The sequence below is a fragment of the Bos javanicus genome, chromosome 13, assembly GCF_032452875.1.
Source record: "Bos javanicus breed banteng chromosome 13, ARS-OSU_banteng_1.0, whole genome shotgun sequence".
In the NCBI taxonomy this organism is placed as follows: Eukaryota; Metazoa; Chordata; class Mammalia; order Artiodactyla; family Bovidae; genus Bos; species Bos javanicus.
In genome coordinates, this window is record NC_083880.1 from 62096061 (window position 1) to 62102060 (window position 6000).

Here is a 6000-nt window from a genome sequence, read left to right on the forward strand (position 1 = left end):
CTCAGTACCTAAGAGCCTGGGCTTTGGAGGCCAGACGCCAGGGTCCAGGTTCCAGCCCCACCATCGGTCAAGTGTGTGACCTCAGGCAACACAGCTTAGCTGCCATGTGCCTCGGTGGCCCCGTCCTCAGCTGGGGGAGGTCATGCTGCCTACGCGAAGGCTCCCAGAGGGGATCAAAGAGAGAGACAGAGAGAGAGAGAGTCTGGGTGAGATGCTCTGCACGGTGTCCGGTCCATGGAACAGACCCAGGAAGTGCCCGCCATTGTTATCGGAAAACTGGGGCAGGCGGGCGGGTGTGGCCTGACCCCCGTCTCGCCTCCACGTGACCTCCGCGGGCAGCCCCGTGCTCTGAGGACCATCACACTTGACACAGGGAGAGCGTGTCGCTCTTCACACAGGGCTCTCACATCCTCCCTGACCCCGACAACCTTCTGAGGAAAGCAGAGCAGCAAAGCTCAGGGAGGCTCAGCAAGTGGCCCAGAGTCCTGTGGCTGAGGAGCAAGGGCAGCCCCCACCTTTGGGGGGGACCCCGAGTCATGAACCAGCCACCACGGAGGGAGCTGAGGGGAAGGAGAGAGCCACTCTTGCCCTTCGAGGGGGCCGGTCTGCAAGGGGAGAGAAAAATACAAGTAATGGGCTTCCCTGGCGGCCCAGAGGTAAAGAATCTGCCTGCCAAAGCAGGGGACATGGGTTCAATCCCCGCTCCGGGGAGATCCCACATACCACGGGGCAACTAAACCCAGGTGCCACAGCTTCTGAGTCTGTGCTCGAGAGCCCCAAAGCCGCAACGACTGAAGCCCACATGCCTGACAGCCCGTGCTCGGCAACAAGAGAACCCACCGCAATGAGGAGCCCATGCACTGCAGCGGAGAGTAGCGCCCCCACGTGCGGCAACTAAAGAAAAACCCATGCGTGGCAACGAAGACCCAGCGATAAACAAACACCGGCACACACAGAAGTAACGGAACCAAGGCGAGCTGCAGGCATCCAGGCGAGGGGCTGTGGCGTCCCTCCGTGCCATGGGCTGAGAGAGGCTGCTCTGGAGCTTGGTGGCAAAGCAAAGGTTCTGCTTCTGTTTGAGGGTCCGGTCAGCATTAGGAGAGTCTGGAAGGGGCCTGATGGAGCCCCTCTGGCCTTCTCAGGAGAATCCTTCACAAACAGGGTCAGACACTCTGCTCTCGGAAGTGCCAGGTGATCCCTAAGGTCCATAGTCCCAATTTCTACAGTTCCGGGGTCTGCCATGTGAGGTATCCAGGGGTCCAGATACTGTGGTTTCTGAGATTACACTGTCCAGGGCCCCCATTGAGAATCCATCCATATGCAAAACGGGCTGTGAGGTGTCCCTTCCAGGTGGCCAGGCACTCCCCAGGATAGGGGCTCCCTACTGCTGGGTAATGCGGTGGGGGAAGGGTGCATTACCCATAAGAGGCCTAGAGACAGTGGAAACCTTTTGAGGTTGAGAAACTCAAGGCTATTGGCGCTGTCAATGGGACATGGCCTAATGAGGCCAACCCAAAGCAGACAGAGATGAGGGCAAGGTTGCTGGCTTTGGCCGTAATGTCTCCATCCTCCCTCCTCAGAGATCCGTGCTAAGCCAGAGCGATGCATAACCACTAGTGGCTCCAGGAAAACACGTCCTGCCTCTCAGCCTCCCTGGGGCCACCTGCACCGGAGCCGGGCCAAATGCTGGTCTGGGGCTCCCTCTGGTGGTCTTCCTGGGGAGCAGCAGAAGCAGCAGTGGGTTTAGGGATGTGTAATGGCACCCCACTCCAGTACTCTTGCCTGGAAAATCCCATTGATGGAGGAGTCTGGTAGGCTGCAGTCCATGGGGTCTCGAAGAGTCGGACACGACTGAGCGACTTCACTTTCACTTTTCACTTCCATGCATTGGAGAAGGAAATGGCAACCCACTCCAGTGTTCTTGCCTGGAGAATCCCAGGGACGGGGGAGCCTGGTGGGCTGCCGTCTGTGGGGTCGCACAGAGTTGGACACGACTGAAGTGACTTAGCAGTAGCAGTAGCAGTCAGAAACAGGGGAGGAGGCAATGGCACCCTACTCCAGTATTCTTGCCTAGAGAATCTCTTGGACAGAGGAGCCTGGTGGGCTGAGATCCATGGGGTCACACAGAGTCGGACACAACTGAAGCGACTCAGCATGACTGCATGCATTGGAGAAGGAAATGGCAACCCACTCCAGTATTCTTGCCTAGAGAATCCCAGGTACAGAGGAGTCTGGTGGGCTGCCATCTCTGGGGTTGCACAGAGTTGGACACAACTGAAGTGACTTAGCAGCAGCAGCAGCGGTCAGAAACAGAAGGACTTGAGTGGCTCACTTGTTCCTCTGCACAGATGGAAACACCGAGACCCAGGGAAGGAAGGATGGAGCGACTTGCCCAAGATCATATAGAAATATAGCGGTCAAGCCAAGAACAGAACCCAGGCTTCCCTCTGTACCAGTGGCTGCCCTTGGTGGGTCTCAAGGCATCTCTACTAGGGGAAGGAAGGCTAAGTGTCCAGCAGGCTTGACTCTCCAGTGACTGTGGACAGCTGGACGGAAGGTGGCTGAGCAATTGTGTCATGGGGCATGCAACACTTCCCCTCCCTGGCCTTGGGGTCCTCACCTTTAAAACCTGGGGCTACCATGTTGGCAAGGGGCAAGGGGACTGAGATCCTTCTCATACACACTAGTGGTAAGACTCTATCCAGCCAACCTCCCAGGAAATCTTAAAATGAGCCTTCCTACAGCGAGTACTGCATTTAATGGTGAAAGACTGGGTGCTTTCCCCCTGAGATCAAGAACAAGGCAAGAATATCCACTGTCACCATTTCTGTCCAGCACTGTACTGGAAGTTCCAGCCAGGGCACTCAGGCAAGAAAAGAAAGTCATTAAGATTGCAAAGGAAGAAATAAGACTATCTCTATTTTCAGGTAACTAACGTATATAGAAAATCCTGAAGAATCCACCCAAAAAGACTAGAATTAATTAACAACTTCAGCAAGGTTGAAGGATAGAAGTGGAATATACAAAAATCAATTGCATCTCTATGCATTTGCAATGAACACTTCAAGAATGTAATTAAGAAAATAATTCCATTTACACTAGCATCAAAGAGAATAATATGTAAAGGACTAAACGAAGGCAGTATGAAACTCATACTATAAAACCTATAAAATAGTATTAAAAAGAAGTTAAAGAAGACCTAAATAAATGGAAAAACATCCCATGTTCATGGATCTGAAGATCTAATATCATTAAGATGGCAAGACTCCCCAAATCCCCATCAAAATGTCAATTTGCACCTTTGCAGAAATTGACAAGCTGATCTTAAAACTCATATGAAAATTTGTGACCCCCCAAATAGCCAAAACAATATTGAAGGAAGAACAATGTTGGAGGACTCACACTTGTGATTTCAAAACTTCCTGCAAAGCCACAGCGATCAAAACAGAGTGGTCCTGGCATCAGGACAGACACATGAGATGAACGGAATAGAATTGAGAGTTCAAAAATAAGGCTGCACGTTTTCAGTTAATTGGTTTTCAGCAAAAGTACCAAGACAACTCAGTGGGGGAAAGCACAGTCTTTCCAGCAAATGGCGCTGGGACAACTGGCTGTCATTTGCTGCTGTTTAGTTGCTAAACAACTAAACTCTTCTGCAACCCCAGGGACTGTAGCCGACCAGGCTCCTCTACCCATGAGGTTTCCCAGGCAATAATACTGGGGTGAATTGCCATTTCCTGCTCCAGGGGATCTTCCCAATGCAGAAATTGAACCTGTATCTTTTGTGTCTCCTGCATTGATAGGCGGATTCTTAACCATTGAGCCACCAGGGAAGCCCCCTTCCTCACACCCTACACAAAAATTTACTCAAAATGAATCTAGACCCAAATGGAAAAGTTAAAACTGTAAAACTCTTTGAAGAAAACATAGCCATAAATCTTCATGACCTAGTATTAGGCAAGAGTTCCTTAAATATGACATCAAAAGCATAGCAACAAAAGGAAAAAAAATAGAAAATCTGGACATCATCAAAATAAAATTTTTATGCTGCAAAGGATATCATTAAGAAAGTAAAAGACAACCTATAGAATGGGAGAAAATATTTGCAAATCATGTATTTGATAAGGAATCACAACCAGACTATATAAAGAACTCTTACAGCTCAATAATAAAAGACAAATAAGCTAATTTAAAAATGGACAAATGATGGCCACACATTGATCCAAAGAAGATATATAAATGGCCCTTAAGTTCATAAAAGGTTCATAAAAGTTCAAAAAAGTTCATAAAAGGTGCTAAATATCATTAGCCATCAGGGAAATGCAAATTAAACCCATAAGATACTACATCATGACCACTTGGTTGCCTATTAAAAAAAAAACAGATAATAACAAGTGTTGGCAAGGATGCGGAGAACTCAGAACCCTCACATACTACTGGGAGGAATTTAAAAGGATGCAGCCACTTTGGAAAATCATCTAGCAGTTCTTCAAAAGGTTAAATGGAATTAGCATCAGTTGACAGTTCAGTAGCTCAGTCGTGTCCAGCTCTTTTCAACCCCATGGACTACAGCACGCCAGACCTCCTTGTCCATCACCAACTCCTGGAGCTTGCTAAAACTCATGTCCATCCAGTCAGTGATGCCATCCAACCATCTCATCCTCTGTCGTCCCTTTCTTCTCCTGCCTTCGATCTTTCCCAGCATCAGGGTCTTTTCCAATGAGTCAGTTCTTTGCATCAGGTGGCCAAAGTATTGGCACAAAGAATTAGCATATGACCCAACAATTCCACACCTAGGAGATATATATCCAAGAGAAATGAAAACATACATTCACACAAAAACTTACATGAATGTTCACATTCATAAAAGCTAAAAGCAGAAACAACCCAAATGTCCATAGACTGATGAATGAATAAAATAAATTGTGGTGACCATGCAATGGAATACTGTTCACCAATAAAAAGGAATTAAGTCTGATGCATGTATGACATGGATAAACCTTGAAAACATTAAGCTAACTGAAAGTCAGTTACAAGGGTCACACATCGTATGATTTCATTCATAGAAAATGTCCAGAACAGGCAAATCCACAGAGGTCCAAAGAAGATTGTCTTTTTAGGGGAGGCACATGGCATGTGGGATTCTAGTTTCCCAATCAAATCTGTGCCCCCCTGCATTGCAAGCATGGAGTCTCAACACTAGACTGCCAGGGGAGTTCCAAGAAGATTGTGTTTTATGGGAATGGCTGCCTTAGACCAGTGGAGAGGACTGGGGGAAATGGGAGTGGGGTCCTTCATGGGATGATGAAAATGTTCTAAAATTGACGGTGGTGATGGTCTCACAGCTCAGCGTGTGCTAAAAAACACTAAATCATATGCTTTAAATGGGTGAATTATGTATGTTGGAGAAGGAAATGGCAACCCACTCCAGTGTTCTGGCCTGGAGAATCCCAGGAATGGAGGAGCCTGGTGGACTACAGTCCATGGGGTCGCACAGAGTCAGACACGACAGAGTGCGCACACACACATATGTCATGAGCCTCATATCTGAAAAAAGAGCCTGTGCTTTGGACCCACGATAAGACTTCTAGAAACTCCTAGGGAATTGTTCACAAAAACATGCCAAAAGCTTTCCATCACAGTGTTGTATGTAACGGCAAAATTGTGAGAATAACCTAAGTGTCCCTCAGTAAGGAAATGAGTGGGTTATGTTCATTCCTAGGATGGAACAATGGATTCATTAAAAATGAGAATCACAAGGACAAGGCCCAGGATACACTGCAAGATTTTTTAATTTTTTAAAAACAAGTTACAAAAATAAACCTGTAGCTTAAAGGGACTTGGGGCTTCTTGGTAGCTCGGTGATAAAGAATCCATCTACCAATGTGGGGGATAGGGGTTCGATCCCTGGTCCAGGAAGATTCCACATGCCTCAGAGCAACTAAGCCCGTGCACCACAACTGCTGAAGTCCACACGCCCTGGAGCCTGTGCTCTGCAAC